Raw genomic sequence first — 23,276 nt, forward strand, 5'->3', positions numbered from 1 at the left:
CATGAGTTCAAATCTGGCTTCAGACATATGACTAGGTGTATGACCCTGGGCAAGTCACTTAACTCTGCTTCAGTTTCTTCATTTGTAAAATGAGTTGGAGAAGGAAAAGGAAACCACTTCAGTATCTTTGACAAGAAAACCATAAAAAAGGTCATGAAGAGTCAGACACCAGTGAAGATGACCAAACAATAACAACAACCACCCAATGAACCAGTAGCCATTAATTATTTATTCAAAGACCCCAAAGATGGCCTCCAGTGCTTTGGGTAGATCCTTTGTGGTTTTTTTTTAAGGGGATGAACAAGAGTTACATAGGATAACAGGGTATGGATGAGTAGAGATTTGTATCCATGAAAGGAATAGGCTCGCTGATGAGACAATGACTTCATGGAGAAGCAGTAGTAGGGACTTGGTTAGTAAGACCCAGGTTCAAACTTAGCCTCAGATACTTATGAGTTATGTGGCCCTGGCTCTAAACGGTTGCTAAGGTCTCTTCTGGCTCTAAATCTACCATCCTATTATGTTTCCTACCTCATAGTTATTCCTCATAGCTACTGAAAGGATCAAGGAAGATAGTGTATGGTGTGGAGGATACACTGGGATGGATGGCCTTTAGGGAATGGCATAGTTCTTCAAAGACTATAAACTCTCTGACACAAAGGCCCATTAAAAAACAAAACAAAATCAAAACACCTATATTCTAACTAGTGATGTTGTATAGCTATGAGTCATAAAATTGGACAATTATTTATTAAATGTCTACTATGTGCCAGATACTTTGTGGAATACTATAATCTTTGAAGAAATGAAGTTGAGTATCACCCAAGGGCAATGTAGAGGTATGTAGTGGGCCTGAGCAGGTGTCAACATGTAGAAAAAGAAGCATTATTCAGGAGCAATGGGTATGAAGTATGTCATCAGAGATAGGGATGACCAGGAAAAAAAAAACGGTCCCATTATGTGACCAGAGAGGGAGTTAGCTTCTGTTTACTTGGTATGCTCTTCTGTTGTCTATACAATGTCAATTGATCTAGGAAGAATCTCAGAACAATGAGTTGAACCACTCTGGGAGATTTACAGGAGGACCTAGACAAGAATGACAGAGGCCTGGCAGGTAAAGATGGGTTGCTATATGTATCACTGGAGGGGAACACCCACAATGATAAGATTTCAGATCCACTGATAAATCAAGAGTCTTCCTCCAATGTTTCATCATGGCTTGGAGATGACATTGGCCCGTGAAGGCTATGCCATTGGATTATAAGGTCTGGAAAGGCTCTGAGTGCCTTTGGCCTGGGCCAAACTATTTGCAGCTAGGTGGCACAGTGGATAGAGTACCAGGCCTGGAGTCAAAGAAGACCTGTGTTCAAATCTCACCTCAGACACTTAATAGCCGTGTGACCCAGGGCAAGTCACTTAACCCTGTTTGCCTCAGTTTCCTCATGTGTAAAATGAGCTAGAGAAAGACAATGGCAAGCTACTCTAGTATCTTTGCCAATAAAAGCTCAAAAAAGGGGTTATGGAGAGGTGGACACTGAAAATGACTGAACAACAATAAAACTATGTGCCTGTTATCAAAGAACTGGCCTAATAAGATGCAGAAAGGGTCACTGGCCACTGGGTAATCTTTGTTTGTTCCCAGGCAGATAATTCTTTTTTTTTAATTTGTTTTTCGGGTTTTTTTGCAGGTCAGTGAGGGTTAAGTGACTTGCCCAGGGTCACATAGCTAGTAAGTGTTAAGTGTCTGAGGCCAGATTTGAACTCAGGTCCTCCTGACTCCAGGGCTGGTGCTCTATCCACTGTGCCACCTAGCAGACCCCAGATAACTTTTTTTTTTTTGCGGGGCAATGGGGGTTAAGTGACTTGCCCAGGGTCACACAGCTAGTAAGTGTTAAGTGTCTGAGGCCAGATTTGAACTCAGGTCCTCCTGACTCCAGGGCTGGTGCTCTATCCACTGTGCCACCTAGCAGACCCCAGATAACTTTTTTTTTTTTTGCGGGGCAATGGGGGTTAAGTGACTTGCCCAGGGTCACACAGCTAGTAAGTGTCAAGTGTCTGAGGCCGGATTTGAACTCAGGTACTCCTGAATCCAGGGCTGGTGCTTTATCCACTGCGCCACCTAGCTGCTGCCCCCCCCCAGATAACTCTTAAAGGATTATTTACTAAGGTGTGGATGGGCTGCAATCTTCCTTGGCAGAGGGACCTCCCCGCTCTGATGAAATTATAGACCCTTCCCTGAAATCCTTGTTATTAATTATCAATATTATTATTTTTCTCACTCTAGACTGGCCCCACTGAGGTAACTCCTGCCTGTGAGGAAGGATACCAACACTACTATATTTCCCTCTCATGGTCAAGAAAGATCATGAAATCATAGTTTTAGAGATGGAAGCAACCTTAGAGGTCACCTAGTTAGACTTGCTCATTTTACAAATAAGGAAACTGAGGCCCTGAGAGGTTAAGCTACTTGCCCAAGGTAACACAAGTAGTAAGTAGCAGGGGTGGGATTTGGACCCTGGTCCTCTGGCTTTAAATCCATCCGTCTCAACACCGTACTATACTGCCTGTCCCCAAGTACAAGAAACATTTGACCTCATTTGGCCAGAGTAGCTAACTTAATTCCATGGTCATGTCTCAGCCATGGAATCTTCACACCCATTTTAGAAGCAGATTGGGCAATTTGCACAAATTATTAAATTATTCAAATATTAAAGCTATACATTTCCCTCACAAATAAGTTTCCTATCTATATTATGTTTAGTGTTACATGGCCTTTTCTCCTGTCTTCTAATCGGAATATAAATTCCTTATCCTGGTGTCCAAGACCCTCTAAAACTGGGACCCCAAAACATCTCTTCAGCCTTATGTCTCCCTATTCCTCAGGGTAGATAATTCTTAGCCAGCTCTCTCTCCTCTGTTTTTAGGCATGCTGAGGACTTACAATGTAGGGGAATAGAATGAGACGATGGATTCAGAGTCAGAAGACGAGTTCAAATCCCATTTATGATACTGATTACATAAAACCAGACAAGTTGCTTTTTTATCCCTGACTCTCAGCTCTTTCCCTCTTTAAGATGAAGTGCTGGACTAAGGTCTCTTCCAACTCTCTGATCCTAGAATAGCCTAGAATAGTACTCCTCACATTGAAGCCCCATCCTTAGAGGCCCAACTCAGAATGATGTCCACCATGAAGCCTACTCTGACAACAAGAGCCAGGGTCAGCTCTCTCCCTCCTCAGACTTCCCCTTTACTACGGTAATTTGTATACACATCTTTTCCTCTCTATGAGATAGTGAGCTAACTGATGGAAGAACATTATATCTGTCTTTGTAACCAAACATAGGACCTTGCATATAGTAAATAATAAATGTTTGTTGAATGACTAAGTCCCCAGTTTGCCTTTCCCCTTGCCCCAGGTGGCCTTTACCATAGTCCTCGATGGATGTGACTAAGAGGAGCTAGGAACCTTGTAGGAGAATAGCACAACCTTTTATGGCAAGCACTTAGCTGGAAAGGAGTCTTCTAAGTTATGTAAAGACATTCTCTGAAACTCCTTTCACAATTCCTCTGTAATCTCTCTTTTTGTCTCTGTCTGTCTCTGTCATTCTCTTTCAGTCTCTGTCCAAATCAGATGGAAAAGAGCAGGGCCAACATCTAGTTGCCTTGCAATAGGAATTGCCCAGTTCAAACACCAGAGGCCTTTAACACATTTGGCCTGGAAAGGCTCCCCAATCCATCTCCACTTGATCTAAGGCACTATATAGGAACCTAGATTCTCAGAGTTCCTCTGAATATAGAGTTTCCCATGTTTAGAATGTACTTTGGAATGCTTTCCACTAACAATGACCCTGTGAGGCTGGTAATAAAAATGCTATCGTCCAGGATGTGGTGGCTGAAGTTCAGAAAGGTTAAGTGATTTAACCATTGTCACACAGTGTTGGTGCTAGGTTTTGAACCCAGGTCTTTGGACCCTAAGTGAGCATGGAAAGGACCCCATCGATGATGCGATATAACCAACGCCTGAAGCATGAGCCAACTCCACTGTCTCTGACAAGCAGGCAACCAGAGTCTGCTTGACACCTCCCGGGACAGGGGCTCACTGTCTCATGGCACAGCTCATTCCATTGTTGGGCAGCCCTTCACAGGATCATTTCTGCCCACAGGTCCTAGCTGTGCCCATTATGAGCAAGCAGAACAAGCCCATTCCCTCTTCCACAAGGCAGCCCTTCAAATAATGGAAAAAAGCTTTCTTGTCCCCTTGAAATCCTTTCTTCTCAATCAACAAGTTTCTAAGTTTCTACCAAGTGGCAGAAAGCACGGTACTTTGGAGACAGAAAGACAAAAATGAAAGTCATTGCGTTCAAGGAGTTTACATTCTATGGAACATGTACACGGAAAAGTAATTCACATACATGTATGTTTATGTTATGCAGACACAAAAATCACATTAAAAAGTACTGGTCCGGGGCAGCTAGATGGCGCAGTGGATAGAGCACCGGCCCTGGAGTCAGGAGTTCCTGAGTTCAAATCCGGCCTCAGACACTTAATACTTAACTAGCTGTGTGACCCTGGGCAAGTCACTTAACCCCAATTGCCTCACTAAAAAAAAAAAAAAAAAAAAAAAAAAGTACTGGTCCTGAGGGGCAGCTAGATGGAGCAGTGGATAAAGTACCGGCCCTGGATTCAGGAGGACCTGAGTTCAAATCCGACCTTGAACACTTGACACTTGATAGCTGTGTGACCCTGGGCAAGTCACTTAACCCTCATTGCCCTGCCCCAAAAAAAAGTATTGGTCCTGGAGTCAGAGGACCTTGGTTCAAATTCTGCTTCTGGAACTTACTACCTGTGTGGGCAAGTCACTTAACTTAGTGGCTCTTGGTTTCCTAAACAGTAAAATGAGGGGGTTGGACAAATGGCCTCCAAGATCTCTCCTACCTGGAGATCTAAGATCTAACTTCCATATATACAAAATTTGTACAAAGCAGTTTCTTCCATGGATCTTCGACAGGCATGATCTCAAGACCCTCCGTTATCCTGGCCATCTTGAAGCTTATCAATAGCCTTCCTAAAACGCTGTGAGCCCCAAACTAGAGTAGGTGGGTTCTGACCAGGGCAGGGATGATAATAATAATGATCAACATTACTCCACTTTCTGCTCTGCTCCTTCTTCAAAAGGTCACTTATTCCCATTCATCTCAAAGTCCCTTCCCTCCTCAAATATTAAGTCTTTGTTTTGTTTCCATGATTAGTTCCACCTTTCCTATTGCATCCAGTCCTCCAACCTACAATTCCAAAGATTATAATTTGCTCTTCTGCTGCCCAACACCCATCCAGTTCATGATGTCCCATTACTTTAGCTAATAGGACATAAACACTTAAAACTTTCTCAGTTTCCATGGGGCCCTAAACTACATTTTAAACCCTTTCCTGCCCAGGTCCCTTGGAGACCCTTGGTAATACTGGAAAAACAATCAGAATCAGAAGACACGTCTGAATTCCAGCTTTGCAACTTACTACTGGGGCAAATTATGAAACTTTTTGGAGCCTCGGTTTCCTCATTTATAAAACGAAGAAATTGCTTATTTAGCTATAACTAAATTATACAAGCATCTAAAGCACCTAGAAATGCTAGCTATTATTAATGATCCTATAATTAATTCTTCATTTTCCCCACCCCCCAGTAACCTGGACCTAGAGTCAGGTAAGTGTATTCAAGATTACCAACTCGTAAATTAGTGAGTGTGACCTCGGGTCCATCATATCACCACTCTGAATGTCAGTTTCTTCATCTGTCAAATTGGGAAAGTTACACTTACACTCCCTTACTTCTTTGGGCCCTAGGGAGAAAAGTGTTTTGTAAACCGTGAAAAGCTGTTATTATCTACCACAGCCCTTTCCTGGCTCCTTCCTCTTTTCCTAGGTTGCTCTATTCCCCAGTTTCTCTCCTATCCTGCCCTGTCGCCTCCAATTCCATTCTGTCCTCTACTATCATGCCCCATATCCTCCAGTCCAGCCTGGTCGCACCGTGTATCACCCCCGTCCTAATCCGCCACCCTCCACCCCGGGCCAGGTGGCCAGGTGAGAAAGGTGTTCAGAGATCCCCTCCCAGCAGAGCCCCAGTTCCAGCCCTCGATCCCCCCCCGCACCCACCTTCTCCCCCTTGCTCCGGAGACTCCCCTTCCCGGGCGCTGGAGCACAGCAATGGGAAGTGGGAGGGGGAGGAGTGGGGGAGCTGAGCCCAGCTGGGGGCGGGAGGTGGGGAGCGGGGGAGGTGGCTCAATATCAGGCGCAGCCCTTCCTGGGATTTGTAGTTCCCAATCCCCTCCTCGGCCACAGTCCAGCCGCAGCTTTAGAACTCCATCTCCCAGGAAGTCCTGCGGCGATCTCTCTCCACCCCAGCGCACGCTAGCCGGCTGCTGTTAAAGGGGACTGAGCCTGGGAAGGGTCTTGGGGCCACGTCGCCCCTACCCCCTTCCCCCACCCGGTTAGGCAGCAGCTCCTCCCCTCTCCTGCGGCGTCCGCCCTCCCTCCAGCAGCATCTCCTCCTCCCTCCCTTGCTCCCTCCCTCCCTCCCCTCTGCGCATCTCCCAGATCCTGCGGTCAGTGCTGCCGGCTGCAGAAGTCTCTGGTACTGTGCGCTGTGCATAAATCCAGCAGCGGCGGCAGCACTGAACGCAGCTATCTCCCAGCCAGACTGTGCGTATGCACTGCAGTGCGTTCCGGGCATTGCACCCATCGGCCTCTGGCCAACCGCATCCTCTGCATCCTCCTCCAGCCCCCTCCCCGGGCTGCGCACAAGAAAATACTGCTGCAGGAGTCCTTTCCTTTCCCGGGTTTGAAGAGGTAAGTTGCGGAGGGAGGGAGGAAATGGAACAATTTATGGCTGGGACCGTGAACACCACCCCTCTCATTTGACAGATGAGGAAACTGAGGTCCAGAGAGTCGAAAGGATTTGTCCAAAGTCACACAGGTAGGAGGTAGTAAGTAATGCTGGCATTTAAAATGATGTCCTCACACTAAATTTCCTTTGCATCACCTCTAGCAAAGTGAGATGGAGACGCTTGTTTGAATCAGCATCTGAAAAGGAATGAACCTGTCGGGGTGGATGGAAGGGTGTGTTTAAGGGATGTGGTGGAGGTCATAGTATTAGCGACTCAACCCCTTCATTTTTTTTGAGGAGGGATATTCTGCAGCCACGCATTTTTAAAATCCTGATCTTAGCAGGTGGAATTGTCAGGACCCAGGGTGCGGGGCCCCTGGGAAAGGGGTTGGGGAGAAAAAGGAGGGATGTCTGTGTTTGTATTTCCGTGTGTGTGTGTGTGTGTGTGTGTGTGTGTGTGTGTGTGTGTGTGTGCGTGTGTGCGTGAATGACACAGATATAATTCTTCCAGATTCAGAGATGTCGCACTTAATGAGGACTTGTCAAATATGCTGATGCATTGATGGCGTGGGCCGGCCGGGGCCCTTGGACCCGGATTTACAATTGGGCTAAATGTCGTCTGTATAGGGTTCTCGACTTTGCCAATCACTTTCCTCAGAGCAGCCTATACGCATTTTAAAAATGAGGAGCTAAGGGCCTGCGGGTATCAGTGACTTGCCCAAGGTCATGCAGCTAGTAAGAGTCAGAGCAAGGTCTCCAGACTCCGAGATGAGATTTATTCTCCTAGGCTAGACGCAGTAGATGAGTCAGCAAAGAAAGCGGTATGAAAATTGTTCCTGTTTTAAAAATATATATAACAAAACAGAACCACCCACAGGCTTTAATGCGGGATGATGTATGGCTGTTTTCCAATGGCCTGCATCTGATGCTGTCTGCAGGGCATAGCATTTAGCCTGCTTCAGCCATCCCCGAATCAAGTTTAAAGCGTCATTCCTCTTTCCCCTTCTTCTCCCTCCCCCACCCACATTATTTATTTATTTATCTATCTATCTATCTATCTATCTATCTATCTATCTATCTATCTATCTATCTATCTATCTATCTATCTATCTATCTATTTATTTGCCTTTGGTAAGATTTCCCACAATCCTTACCTGGCTCCTCCTCTATACAGGGTTTAGATCTCTGAGGTACCTTAGAAATCATAGCCCAACACCCTCTTTTTACAGATGAGAAAACTGAGGACCAGAGATGTTAATTTGCCTGAGCTCAGGCACACTGTGCTAGGCACGAAAGGTGCTAGTTGGTAGAATCTAGAATTCCTGACTCTAAATCTAATCCTCTTTCGACCACTGCCTGGCTAATTTCAGGAGGGGCCCCCTTTGTTGAAATAGACAATAACCTTGACAAAAACACTACTAAGAAGATGTAAAATGTTGAACTAGATGGTCTCTCTTGGCTTTTCCAGGTACAATATTCTGACTCTGTAGTACTTAAAGGAGGCATGAGTCAGAGATTTAGAGAATGAAGAGGTCTGAGCCATCCAATCCAGCATCTTCATTTTACAGGTAAGGAAACAGATGAAATCACTGGTCCAAGGTCACACAGATATTAAGTAGCTGACCTGGGAATTAGATCCACCTGTCTTCTAATTCCAGCTTGTTTCCCCATTTTCTATCCTGTATCTTATTCATGTGTGTACATGTAGCTCCCTCTAGGTACTCAGTTTCTTCATCTATTTAAAAAAGAGAGAGAGAGGCTTGGACTCCATGCTCTCCAAGGTCCCTTCCAGTCCTGGCATTCTGTGACCCTAAATCACAGGTCCTTAACCTTCATTTATGTTATTGACCCTTTAGGCAGTCTGGTGAAACCTGGGGACCCCTTCTCAGAATCTGGTTTTTAAATGCACAAAATAAAATACGTAGGATTGCCAAGGAAACCAATTATATTGAAATGCAGTTTTCAAAAAAAATTTTTTTTAAAGGTTCAGGTTGAGTCCCCAGTCTAGTGAGATGTGAAGGCACAATGGCTAGAATGCTGGACCCAGGAAGACCCAAGTTCAAACTTGCTACGTGACCCTGGGCAGATCATCTAGCCTTTGTTTGCCTCAGTGTCTTCTTCTAAAATGGAGAGCACAATAGCACCTACCTTACTGGGTTGGTGTGAGGATCAAATGAAATAATAATAGCATTCGGCACAATGGTATTATGTAGGGGGTGGCATGGTACACCCCTCCCCCCAAAGTCATTTTTCTAGCTGTCATGTAGAATAAGGAATAGACTTGTTCACTTTGAACCAGGGGACAGAACCAGGAGCCAGAGCTGGAAGAAACAAAGAAGTCGATTTGGGCTTCATGTCGGGAAAACCAACCTAACAATGGGAGCTGTCCAAAAGTGGAATGAGCCACCTTCAGAAGTGATAGGGTTCCCTGATTTGGTTGTCTCCAAATAGAGGGGTGGGGGCCACTTAGCGGGTGATGAGGATTCTTTTGGGGGGAAAGAATTAGACTAGATGGCAGTGAGATCCCATCCAACTCTGAACCCATCCAATTCTATGATTCTCACACCCACAAACACAGACACACCCTTCTCCCTCAACCCCTTCCTGGTAAGCTGGAGATGATTTAGGCTTATTGAATTGAGGCTTCTGGTAATCAGAGGCCTTCTCAGACGAAGAAGAGTGTATCATGGCCGGCTTTCTTTAATCTTGAGCAAGGAAGACTTCTCTTATTTGATCCTCCCAGGGGAAGGTCAGCAATTCAATTCAGTAAGCATTTATTAAGCACCTACTATGTGCGTTGTACTAGGTACAGCAATCTTTCTGCTCCCTGCAGTGATTCCCAAAGGAAAAGCCTCTCTGGAGGCCATTGCTTAGACCATAGTGTCCATGCAGCAAGATCTCCCCATGGATGATCTGTGTCTGACACTGAATATAGTTTATGAATAATCTGTATATAGTATGTGCCTAATCAATGCTTGTTGAATAAATGAGGAACTTGAGTGTTAGGGAAAAATACAGTGTGAGGTAAAATACAGGCATTAACCCCATTTAATGGATGATGAGACTGAGACCCAAAGAGATTAAGCAACTCAGTAGTGCTCATATAGCCAGGAAGTGTTGGAGGTGGGCTTTGAACCCAGGTCTTCCTGACTCCCAAGTCCAGCCTTCTATCCACTATGCCATACTGCCTCTCCAAGGGCTAACTACCGACTTCATTTCGTTTCAACTTCTGTTGTTCACAATCCAGATCAACAAATATTTATTAACTGTCTGCAAGCCTAGTGCTGGGTGCTGGGGCAGACGCAGAGTGTTGAAGTGGGGATGGAAAGAACACCGAGTTTGAAGGCAGGAGACTCGGGTTGGAATCTCACCTCTGCCAGGGTGTGACCTTAGATCAGAAAGTCACTTAACACCTTTCTGCACCTCCATTTCTTCATCTGTAAAATGATATAAACTATTCATATCAACAACCTGCAGAGTGCAGGGCTGTCAGTCAGTGGAGAAAACATTAAGTGCTTACTATGTCCAGTGCCAAGGCATTCTGCTAGATGCTGTGGGTTCGGGGAGTTTTCATTCTACTTGGGAGAAACAACATGAACAAGGCTAAGTATATAAGGCAACTGGAGGAGGGAGAGGGTCCTGACAGTTGGGGAGATCAAGGAAGGCCTCAATAAGAGATGGCACCTGAGTTTGACCTTGAAGAAAGCCAAGGATTCTAAGCGATGAAGGTGAAGAATGACTGCAGTACAAAAACAGGAGATGAGCTGCCGCAAAGGCAGAGAGGAGGGAGAGAAGAGATGGAACAGTGATACTAGTGCATGGGTGTGTGTGTGTGTGTGTATATACACACATGATATAGGCATTATATAATACATATATATAGCATATCTATGTAATACACATACATAGCTTTGTTTACAAAGTACTTTCCATATCCTCGCTATTTTGATGTACATGGGTGCATAAATTTATAGCTAGAAGGGACCAGAGGGTCTGTCTGGCCCAAGCCCTTCACCTGAGAGATGAGCAAATTGTGGTCTAGAAGGTGAAGAATTCCCCAAGACCATACAAGTCTTAAGTGGCAGAGCTTGGGGTTCTAACCCAGGCTCCAATGCCGCACTACTTCAGCTGCTGCTGGGAATAGCTAATAGGCCCTTCTGCCTGGAATGCAGAATATGTAAATGTTAGTATATGAAAAAAATCCAAAAATATAGCTAGGAGTCAGATTTGGGAAACCAGAAATGCCCAATAGAGGGGTCTATATTTTACAGTGGAGGCAATAGGTAGCCCCAGAAGATTTTTGAGCAGGGAGATGATGCAGTTAGATTTGAATCATAGAAATATTCATTTGGCAGCCATGTGGAAAATGTTATTGGAGTAGGAAGAGACTGGATACCTTGAGACCAATTAGGAATCTTTCGCCATAGTCCAGGCAAGAAGTAATGAGGGTCTCGACTAAGATGACGATATCTGAGTGGTGGTGGTGGGGGGGAGTGGATTCAAGCTGTGTTGTTGATTCTGCCTCTCTGAGACTTGGCAATAGATTAAATATGCGGAGATGAGGGAGTCAAAGCTGACTGCTGCAAGGCTGCAAACCTACGTGATGTCACACCTCATCAGAAATCAGTTTGGAAGAAGGCTTGGTTTGCAGAGGGAGATGTTGAGTTCAGTTTTGGACATAATGAATCTGAGCTGTTGAGGAAGCAACCTGGCTGTCCAGCAGGCAATTGGTAATGTGGAACTGGGGTTCAGGAGAGAGATTGGAGTTGGGCATATGAATATGCATATATGTTAATGTGTATGTGTATGGCTAGAGATATGTATACATCTGTATTTGTATTTTTATATACAATGTTTAGATGTGTTTATACAATGTATAGACATATATACATAATTTTTAAGTGTGCGTATATACAATGTATATGTATATAGAATCAAGGTCACAAAGAGAGGAGTTGGCCTTGGTAAAGAGAGGAGCCATCTCTTTCCCAGAAACTAAAGGGGAAGGAGGAGAGAATAAGGAGGGACTGGAAGGCTTTTGAGCTCTGGATTAGGGGAGAAAAGAGGGGCTACAATGAATAGCCTTAATTTTTTTTTTTCAGTAAAATTAGTCCCTTTGCTGAGGAGTAGGGAGAAGGGTTGTGTGGAGGGTAAAAGCCTTGGTATAGAGGCTGTGTGGAGCGTGCTAGTATCAATTCTGGGAAGGGTAGAAAGAAAATGCGTCATTGAAGACCCTGTTGAAGCATAAATTTGTAGTGGAAGCCATTGTCATGGTTGTATGACGTTCTCCAGCACAGTGCTGCAGTCCGCAAGGAGGAGCAGAGCAGGCTGATGATAGGGGCACCCTAGGGGTGGGTTTGAGCTAGGCATGCCCAGAGGACAAGGGGGGCAAGAGATTTAAGGGCAGTTGAACTTGTCAAGGCTTGTCTTCCAAGGAAACTGAGGTCAGATCCAGGGTGGTGGATTGAAGAGAACAGGACATTGTGAGGATAAAGAATAAATGTGGGAGGAATGAGACAGAGGAAAATGTGGGAGGTTATAATAAGAAAGAAGTATTTCAGGGTGCTAGACGCAGGTCTAGAGGATTTCTGAGGATCCTTCTAGCTTTGCATCCTAAGACAAAGTCCTGACCTTCTTGGGGGAAGGGATACAGATTGTTATCCAAAAAGCACTGGGGTGGTTTGAATATAGGCTATGTTCCTTAAATGAGATCTCTTTGAAAGAAAAAAAAAAAGGTTGACAGCAAAAATTTACCTTGATTTACTCACTCAAATTTGATGCAAAGCGGATTTTTTTGTGAGTGGGGTGGGGAGAGTCCTGTAGCCTGGGAGGAAAGAAATAGGGTAGAAATGTAATACAGAACTGAAAATGCTTCTAAAATGCCTGAGTCATAGTACTGCAGAGCTGATGGGGCCTGAGAGGCCATGCAGTCTAGCTCGTACCTCTGCAGAAATCCCTCCCACAATTTCTTTGACAAATAGCCGGCCAGTCTCTGCTCAAAGGTCTCCAGCGATGGTAGATTCAGAACAGAAAGGGATCTACACTGACCCTCTCATTTTACAGATGAGGAAACCGAGACCCAGGGGGGTTAAATTCCTTGGCCAAGGTCACACAATATTTGAACTTACCTCCTCTCACTCCAAAGACTGTGCCCTTTCTACTCTATTATGCTGATTTTCACTAGCAAGCAGAACCAAGGTCAAATCCAGCCTCAGATACTTATCAGCTGTATGACCTTGGGAAAATGACTGAAACTCTGTTTGCATAAATATTCTCATCAGTAAAATGGGGATAGTGATAGCACAGATGAGAGAAATAATTGCAAAGTGCTTTGTCAACCTTAAAGTGTTATATAAATATTATTAATAATAAATACTATTATTTTTATAGTATAATTATAAAATAATTATTCATATCACAAATCTATTATTAAGCAGTGTTATTATTATTAAATGCTATTATTATAATACTATGTAATTGTTATATAATTATTATATGCTATTATATAAACCTTAATTTCACCTCTTTGGTACTTCCATCCCTTGTTCCTTGTTCTACCCCACCCCAGCCAATTACCAAAAATCTAATACCTCTTCCAGAGGACAGCCATACAAAAATTTGAAAACAGCTATCTATCATATGAACCTCCTCAAGTCTTCTCCAGACTAAAAAGTCCCATAGTTCTTTCAGCCAGTCTTCCATATGGGATGAAAGTGGAGACCTTTTACCATCTTCCTTGCTCTCCTTTCCAGCTTATTAATGCTTCTCCTAAATGTGGTACCCAGAACTAAGCATCATATTGAGCACCATGGATGTCATATGATCCAGACTGGCCATTATTTAGATAACTGTCCCTTTCTGAATGGAACCTTAGACTGAATTAGCTTTCTTGGCCACTCTGTTGTATTGCTGACTTGGTCATTAGAGATCAGTAAATCCCGACTCTGCCTAATGGCCTTTTAGATGCTTAAAGAGAGGCATTATGTCCCTTTTGAATCTTCTCTTTTCTTTCTCCACCAGTTCATTGGCCATCATCGAGTGGTTTTTAGATGATTACTGGTCTTTCAGGGTCTAAGGGTCCTAATTCTGGACACTAATGCTGGAAGAGACCTTAGAGATCATCTACCCAGCCCTCCCATATTACAGGCTGAGGCTCAGAGAGTGACTTCCCCAAGGTCCCAGAGACAAGAGTCCTCTGAGTTTTAACCAGTGATTTGCCCTCCCTTACTAAGGTAGATTTAAGATTCCCAGTTTGGAATATGCTTTTGGAGACTAAATGTCTGATATAATTTTTTGTCATTGATATCACCTTGAGGTTACAGGGAAGCTGCCCCCTTTTTGAAAGTTTGAGTGTACCCTGCAAAAAAAAGAAAGAAAAAAAGAAAGTTTGAGTGTTGGGAGAAGGCAGATCCTTACCAAAAGACAGATGGGCCTGAAATTTGATTTTTCTTTCCTCAAGGGACCTTAGAGACCATCTAGTCCACACACACACCCCAGAAGTAAAGGGACTTGACCAAGGCCTCACAGATAAGGTGAACTTGAACCCAGGACCTAGCCACTCATTTTACTGGAACAAGCTCCTGTTTTCTGCCCCCCTCCCACAACTTAGTCCTTTGTATTCCCCCACTGAGCCAATGCTCTCTTTTGCCCCCTGAAAACCTGTCCTCTAGGAAAAAACCTGTCAACTCACACTAAAATATAAATGATAGATAGCAGCACCCCCAAAATTGACCCCACTCATGCTACCTAGCTATAGCTAAATTTCAACCAGATTCTAAACCTTAAGACAGATAAAATAAATTCCATTAACAGACATTTATGGAAGGTTTACTTCAGGCTGGCTGGGAGGAGACGGTAAGATTAGATATGACTCAGTTTCTGCTTGCCCGGAACTCACAGTCTCTACGTGGTCCAAATGTCATAAGCAGATAATTATAGTGAGTGCCCTGTGAGGTGTGCCTGTGCACGGTAGAGTGCAGGGCTTTGGAGTCACAGAACTTGGGTTCAAATTCTGCCTTCCCATTTTGGCCTGTGTGACCCATGGCAAGCCCCCTCACTTCTGTGGGTCTTGGTTTCTTCTGTAAAATGAAGGGTTTAGACTAAGATGATCTCCAAGGTCCCTTCCAGCTCCAAATCTTTCTGATTTGAGGTGGGGTGGGGGTGGGGGTGGGATTGTAACGGACCTCAAGGAGCCAGGGAAGGTTTCATAAAGGAGATTTAGGAGCCAGCAGTCAAAGAGAGGAGGGGGTGGGGTGGGGTGTAGAGGGAAGAATGGAAGCGGAGGGGGCTTCCTGGCTCCTCCTCCCAAATCACAATGGTCTCAACAAATAAATTGTTGTTATAAACAAAATGCAGAGGCCTGAACGTTTTAGAGGCCTGACCGTTGAGCATGAGTCAGCAGTGTCTGGGGAGGCCTCAGATGCTCATGCAGTCTTGTGCTGCAGAAAATGAAGCAGATTGATTGGATGGAGGGAGGGAGCAATGGTCTCACTGCCCTTGGGCCTGGTCTCATCCCATCTGCAATATTGTGGCTAGTTCTAGTTTTAGGAAGGATTTGTGATAATCCAGAGCCCATCCCGAGGGAGGTATCTAGGATTCTGAGAGCATTGAAAGAGCAAGGCCAATTTAACCTGGAAGAGGGGAAGTTTAATTCTTGCCAGCTCTCATGGGCTGAAGGATGATATTTATCAGTTTGGGCTCCTAAAGGCAGAACTAGGAGACGTGTGTGTGTGTGTGTGTGTGTGTGTTTTGGGGATGAGGAAGGGGGAGAGAGTTATAGAGAGTCAGAGGGGAAAACCTTCCTGATAGAGCTGCCTCTCAGTAGGTTAGGCTGCCTTGTGAGGTAGTGAGTTTCCTGTCATTTTGAGGTTCTTCAGGCAGTGGCAGATGGATAGATTATCTGGTATGTTGTATTGGAAGGGAGGTTGGATTAAGTGACCTCTAAGGTCCCTTCCAACTCTGAGGGGTCTGAAAGCTTCCTGGTGGAGCTAGATCTTGGAAGATGGGTATGAAATAAGTATGGCGAGGGGGGTGAGTATGGTATTTGGATGCTGAGTGGTTAGTGAAAAAAGCGCTGGGCCAGGGAAGGCATTCTTTCCACCATGTCATGTTGTTTCTGTGCATCCTTGAGCAGGTGAAGGAGCAGTGACCTAGGAAGTGGAGACCCTGCTTCATATCCTGATTCTGACACATTCTTCCTGCATGACATCGGCTTCACCTCTCCAGTCCTCAGTTTTCCTCTCTGTAAAATGGGTGGCAGCAGTGGTGGTAGGGTGGTGGTGGGGTGTGTATTGGAGTCCCTTAGTTCCCACCTAGCTCTATAGTCCTATGATCTGGACCCTTTCCAGGGTCTCAGGAACTTTACACCACTCTTCCCCTCCTCCCCCCCCCTCCTTCCCCCTTCCCTTTGTATGCCCAGGGTCCAATTAGTACCCCAATGGACATTCCAGCCATTATTCCTAACCTGTGTTGATGATCACATGCCCAACCTTTCTTATCTCATCCTTCTGCCGTGTGTCTGGCCTTCATCTCAGATAAGATACTGATGCTGAGGTAGTGGTCCCAGGGTACAATCTTGGCTTTGTTACTTAATGACCTTTGTGACCTTGGGAAGTCATTTGACTTGTAAGCCTCAGTTTCTTCCTTGGTAAAGTAAGGAGATTAGACTGGATTAACTCTAAGATCTCTTCTACATCTAAATCTTTTTTCTTTCTTTCATTTTTGTTTTTTTTTTAACATCTAAATCCTAAAAGCTTCATGTGGGATGATTTAGGGGGAAGAGAGGAGGGAGGGAGTCTATCCTTTACCTCTCCATTATAATGCCCCCAAAGGGGGGCATTTTAAATTTAAAACTAGGCCCCTGGGTAACATTTCTCCTTTTTAATAAGAAAAAGAAAGAATAACATCATTGCTGTATGAGAAGTTATAAATATATATGTATATGTTTTTAAATTTATATATGTTCACACACATATAGATGGGCATGAACAAAGGAATGTATGTGTGTTCACATATGTATACATATAAACATGTGCTAATTACAGACCATAGGATATATAAATATATGTATGTGGTTTTGTAGATACACATGTATATATGTATATATTTAGGGATATGGATGTTTATGGATAGATATTATGCATACATGTGTTTGTGTATATGACTGTGTAGGCACACATATATGTAGGTGTGCACACATATATACATGTGTGCACAGTTTTATACATATAATCATGCATGCTGATTATAGATCATAGCTTATAGGATATTTAATATGTGCATGTATATGGAATTGTTTGTGTATGTGCACACGTATCTTTATATATGCATATATGTATGTCTGTGTATTTACATGTTTGTATCTGTAGGTTTATATTTATGTATAAGCAGGTGTATGTATGTAAATGTGCATGTATATATGCGCATATATGGGTACACATGTGCATGTAACCACTATGCCTGTGTTTGCATACATACACATACATGTGCATGTATGACTTGTGTGTCACACAGACAGATGCTTATTACAGATCACAGCTCAAAGGATTTTAGAGCTGAGGGCAGCACTTAAGAGATTACCTTCATTTTATAGAGAAAGAAACCAAAGACAAATTTCTTCATTTAAAGCAACTGTTAACTGTCATTGTATGGTTGGAAGCAACCAAAAACCCCCCACAATGATCAGATAACATTATTAGTTAATTGAGACTTTTTCAATCATTCAGAAATATTTCGTAAGCGATTGATTTGTCTTCTCCTGAAGGACAAGGACTTGGGAGACAAGGATTCAGAGCCTAGCCCTGGGAGTGTGGCTTGGGAATGGTGTCCCAGAGCCTCAGTTTCCTCAATTGTAAATGTAGTAGAAGGAGCACTGAAGCCAGAACACCTGGGTTGTTCTGGCTTTACCTGATTCTACTGGCCACTGCTTGACCTTAGACAAGCTAGCTGGGTTCTTTGAGTCTCATTTTCCTTATCTCTCCAGGTCCAAGGTCACACAAACAATGGGCAGGAAGAGCCAAGGAGTCCAGCCTGAGACATAGATAGCATCATCAATTTAGACCTGGAAAGGGACGCTGAGCAGTTCCCTAGCTCAAGCCTTTTATCTTATGAAGGAATTAACAAAGGCCTAGAAAAGTTAGGTGACTTGGGGCAGCTAGGTGGAGCAGTGGATAGAGCACCAGAGGACTTGAGTTCAAATCCGGCCTCAGACACTTAACACTTACTGGCTGTGTGACTCTGGGCAAGTCACTTAACCCCAATTGCCTCACCAAAAAAAAAAAAAAGTTAGGTGACTTGCCCAAGGCCTCCATGGCAGAGCCAAGATTGGAAACTAGGTCCTCTGACCCCAGATCTGGACATCTTTACTCTGTGTCCCTCTAACTCCAAACAGTGCATTTTCTACCGTAATACCAAGTTGTTAATGAGGGAAGTCCTTTGGAAACTGGCACACATCATAGCAATGTAATCTATTATTATCTAAATGAAGAGTTGGACCCAGTGATCTCTAAGGTTCCTTTCATCTCTGACATCCTGTGATTCTATGAATTAGTCTGAATTAAGTTTTGTGGTTTGGAAGGGACTACTCTACCCCAGGTAAGTCACTTCGTTTCTCTGGGTCTTGGGTTGCCCCTTTGGCCAAATGAGGGGATTGACTTGGTGGTCTCTAAAGCCTTTTCCATATTTACCATTTTACAAAGCCCCATCAGGGAAGACTAAATTGAGCAGCCTTGGATGAAGTAAAGTATAAGGGTAATCTGGCTGTTCCTTAAGCACCCTGCAGAGACAGGAGAGAAAACCAAAGAAAGGGACCTCAGGGGTCATCTAGTTCAACCCCTACCTGAAGTAAAAAGGCTTTCATGCACAGGAAGGGCTGAGAAAAAGTGGGGAAAACATGTGGTTCCAGAGATGATGGCAAATCAATTCTCAGTGGCTGGGATTGCTTATTGATTGCCATCTCCTTCCCCAGCCCACACCCACCAAAATTATTCTGGATATGGGCCCAGAAAATACTTTATGTATAATACATAATTGGCATAGAAGAGCAGCTTGTTCTCACTGTGACCAGCTGGGGAGATTTGCTATGAGTCTCCAAGAGCCTGACGGCCCAGGGGAATAAGAAAGAACCTAAATCCACTTAGACCATTCTTTATTGTACATGGGAAAACTGAGTGTCAGAGAGGGCAAGGAGAAGGCCTTGGAAAAGAGGTCACAAAGAAAGTTGTGATGTTTAAAATCTATATTGTGTGATCGCCTTAAATTAGAAGCTTCAGCACCAGTCTTTGGGCATTAAACATTTATTAAAGCATACGGATATTTACAAGGAGTTCAGAAAGTTAAGAAAAAGAAGTCCTACCTAGCCTAGAGTTCCAGCCTGGTTGGGTTCTTCCTCAAGTCCTCCTCCAGGAGCCTGCTTTAATCAGGAACTTTCCAGCAAGCTGATTGTGGAAGCTTTTTATAGGTCTGGAACAGAGGTGGTCCTTACACACTGCTTCAAGCTGATTGGTTGCTGTCCTCCAAGGTGAAGGTGTTCTCAAATTAAGTTCAAAGTCTAGCTTCTGAGAACAATACCTTCTTAAGGGATAGCCAGGTGTGATTACAATCCAGTTAACTTTAAGTAGGTTAATCAGCAGTCAATCACTCTCACTTGATACAATCAGTCTAGATTAATCTCCAGGTGGGCCTTTGAGTATTTGCTAAATCCCATTATTTCATCACATTGTCAAGGGGTAGAGTTGAGATTAGAACCCAGGTCTCTTCTTCACTCCCAGCCTGCGGTTCTCTTCCACTTTCCATAAATGGGACTAATACTAAGAGAAAGGGGTCTCAGGAATTCAGAATCACTGGGGTTTGGAGTTGAAAGGGATGTTTTACTGACTGTCTGGATATAAGAAAATGATGGAGAAAATGCCAAGAATGAAGATTAAATTTAAAAGTGTGTCTTTTTTTTTTAGAGAGCACTTTTACTTGTGCATCCTTACCTACAGTGTATGCTGACAAAAGGTCATCAAAAATGTTTATGAAGGCCTCCAATGGGGCAGCTAGGTGGTGTAGTGGATAGAGTGTAGGGCCTGGAGTCAGGAAGACCTGAATTCAAATCCAATCTCATATACTTACTAACAGGGTGACCCTAGGCAAGTCCCTTAACACTGTTTGCCTCAGTTTCCTCATCTGTAAAGTGAGCTGGAGAAGGAAAAGGCAAACCACTCTAGTATCTTTGCCAAGAAAACCCCAAAAGGAAAGGGATCACAAAGGGTCAGACGGGGGCAGCTAGGTGTAGTGGATAGAGCACCAGCCCTGGATTCAGGAGGACCTGAGTTCAAATCCAGTCTCAGACCCTTGACACTTACTAGCTGTGTGACCCTGAGCAAGTCACTTAGCCCCAGTTGCCTCACAAAACCCCCCAAAAACCAAAAACCAAACCCAAAGAGTCAGATATGACTGAATAAAAATGAAAGAAGATAAAACCCTAACACAGAAAACTATAACTTGAAGTATTACACGATAAGCTCCTTAGAGACATACAAAGTATTTGTGAGGTCTGAGGGGGAAGATCATTACCAACCTTGGGTTCAGGAAATACTAGCTAAAGGTGATAGCATTTGAGCTGGGCTTTGAGGGATAGGTAGGGATTTAACAAGCAAAGAGAGAGAAGGAAGCCATCCTAAGTATAAAGAATGGCCCGGAGGGCAGCTAGGTGGCACAGTGGATAAAGCACCAGCCCTGGATTCAGGAGGACCTGAGTTCAAATCCGAGCTCAGACATTTGACACTTACTAGCTGTGTGACCCTGGGCAAGTCACTTAACCCTCATTGCCCTGCAAAAAAGAAAGAAAGAAAGAAAGAAAAAAGAATGGCCCATATACACAGAGGTAGAAAGGGGTAGTGTGTGTGTGTGTGTGTGTGTGTGTGTGTGTGTGTGTGTATAAATACATAGGTAGTGAGAGCTGTAGACTTTAGTGGAAGAGAATAATATGAGGCTGCAAAACTTGATAGGTGAGTTTTTGTCAGGTATAATGGAGGGCTTTAGATGACAGGTGACAGGTGACAGAGTTAGAATTTTAGTCCCCTGGTTTTTGAGCCCAGTTTTAAGGTGATCTCTAGTGGAGATACATAGAAATCCTACCTTAAATATGCTTTTTGTGAAAGTTTTTACATTTCTTTCTCCAAGAGAGATGTTTTCATTAAAAAACCAAAAATGAACAAAAAACCTCATTGCTGCTTTCTTCATAACTTACATTGTCATTTTCTTATTATATACTGTGCACAGGTTTAGTTTAAGCCAAACTCAGGGGAAAAAGCAGGCCCTGTGCTTGGAACGGTATGTTGGTTCTTGCTCTGAGAGGCACGTGGCAGAACATATTTACTGGACTGCTTTGTAAGTGCTTACGAAGTGCTTCCTGAAGGGAAAAGAAAGCTCTCCCTGGAAAATATTACATATTCAGGCCCTAATACCTAGTGTGGATAAACCTATAAGATCATAAGTCTAGAGCTGGAAGGAACCTTATGGGCCATCTGGCCTATCCCCCCATTTACAGAGGAGGAAACTGAGGCCCAGAGAAGTTACAAATGTCAGTCAACAAGCATTTATTAGTTGTTGTGTGCCAGGCACTATACTTATCATAGAGATAGAAAGAAAAACCAAAAAATAGTCCCTACTTTCAAGGCATCTAAATTCTAATGGGAATGGGGGAGTGGGATAGGGGGACAACATGGAAATATCTAGGTACAAACAGTATAGTGGGAGTGCAAGGAAGGTAATCTCAGGGAGAGGCATTGACTACTGGGGAGAATGGGAAAGCCCTCCTGCAGAAGGTACCATTTGAGCTGAGTCTTGACAGAAGTCAGGGAAACTACAAGGTGGAAGTGAGCGGGCACAGGATTCCAAGCATGGGGTGCAGCCAGTGCAACAGGACCGAGGCTGAGGATTGTCACGTTTGAATGACCGCAAGTAGGCTAGTATAGTTTGATTTCACTGTGTGAAGAGGGACCAGGTTAAGGAGATCTGAGGGCTTGATGTTTGGTCCTGGAGATAACAGAGAGCTGCTGGAGTTCACTGAACAGAGGTGATAGTGTTATACTGCTGTGTAGTAAAAGAGGATTTAGCCCCCTGCATACATAGCTTAGAAAAACCACCTTGGTAGCTGAGTGGAGGCTGGATTAAAATGGATATAGTCTCGAGGTAAGGAGACCAGGTAGAAGTCGGTGGGCTATGGCAGGTGGAGAGGGTGATGAGGGCTGGAACTAGGGTCGTTATTGTATGAGTAGAGAGAAAATGATGGATAGTAAGGGAAGGTGGAAATAACAAAATTGGACAATAGATTGGACAGACGGTGAATGAGAGTGAGGAGTTGAAGGTGACACCAATGTTGAAGGATTGGGCGACTAGGAGAAAGAGCAACTAGGTGGCTTTAGTGGATGAAGTGCCAGGTCTGGAGGTAGGAAGACTCAGCTTTCTGAGTTCAAAACTGACCTCAGACACTTACTAGCTGTGTGACCCTGGGCAAGTCTCAGTTTCCTCATCAGTAAAAATGAACAGGAGAAAAATTCATAAATGTTCAATGAATGAATTGGTTCTTTTATTTCCTATCCATACTTTGACTCTGACATAGACCCAATGCCAAACTTTCCTTCTGGTTAAACCCTAAATTTCCTTGACTCATGTTGGTAAAATGACAAATACTTTACCTAAATCAAATGATCACCCTTAATTTATCACTATTGTAAATTTATATATTTTTAAATGGCTTTCTTTATTTTAATATTTAATTTTTTCCCAATTACATGTAAAAACCAATTTTTAACATTCATTTAAAAAAAATTGAATTCCAAATTATCTCCCTCCCTCCCCATCCCATTCCTAAGATGGTAAGCAATTTTATATAGGTTATACATATGTAATCATGCAAAACATTTCCATATTAGTCATGTTGTAAAAGAAAATACAAACAACCCCCCCAAAAAAACCAAACCCACAAAATGGGAAAAAATAAAGTAAAAAATAATCTATCTGCGTTCAGACTCTATTAGTTCTTTCTCTGGATGTGGATAGCATTTTTCAGCATGAGTAATGTTTTTATTTCAAGGGAAATATCCTGGCTTAAAGTCTGAACTGGGTATTGGGCAAAAGTGTATGTGACTGGGAACTAGCTGTGGTGGCACAGTGGAAAAAGCACTGGCCCTGGATTCAGGAGTACCTGAGTTCAAATCCAGCTTCAGACACTTGACACTTACTAGCTGTGTGACCCTGGGCAAGTCACAACCCTCATTGCCCCCCCACCCCTCAAAAAAGTATATGTGACTTCTTGGATTGGATCCCAAACACCCACTGTGGATATTGGCATCCTAGAGTAGCAAGCACTCCAAACCTCATTTCATTCAAAAGTCACTTAACCAAGCAG

At 43.6% G+C, this 23,276-nt stretch overlaps 2 protein-coding genes across 2 annotated transcripts in view; one reads left to right on the forward strand and one right to left on the reverse strand.

Moving 5' to 3' along the window:
* The window catches only part of KCTD21 (potassium channel tetramerization domain containing 21), a 35,560-nt gene extending 29,367 nt beyond the window's left edge, over positions 1-6,193 (reverse strand). Inside the window, exon 1 of the mRNA XM_043991184.1 lies at positions 6,151-6,193. The gene's annotated coding sequence lies outside the window, so the exon portion shown is untranslated. The remainder of the gene's footprint in view (positions 1-6,150) is intronic.
* Positions 6,194-6,570: 377 nt separating this feature from the next.
* The window catches only part of USP35 (ubiquitin specific peptidase 35), an 81,862-nt gene continuing 65,156 nt past the window's right edge, over positions 6,571-23,276 (forward strand). Inside the window, exons 1-2 of the mRNA XM_043993206.1 lie at positions 6,571-6,843; positions 8,349-8,448. The gene's annotated coding sequence lies outside the window, so the exon portion shown is untranslated. The remainder of the gene's footprint in view (positions 6,844-8,348; positions 8,449-23,276) is intronic.

Source organism: Dromiciops gliroides, chromosome 3, assembly GCF_019393635.1.
Source record: "Dromiciops gliroides isolate mDroGli1 chromosome 3, mDroGli1.pri, whole genome shotgun sequence".
NCBI lineage: Eukaryota > Metazoa > Chordata > Mammalia > Microbiotheria > Microbiotheriidae > Dromiciops > Dromiciops gliroides.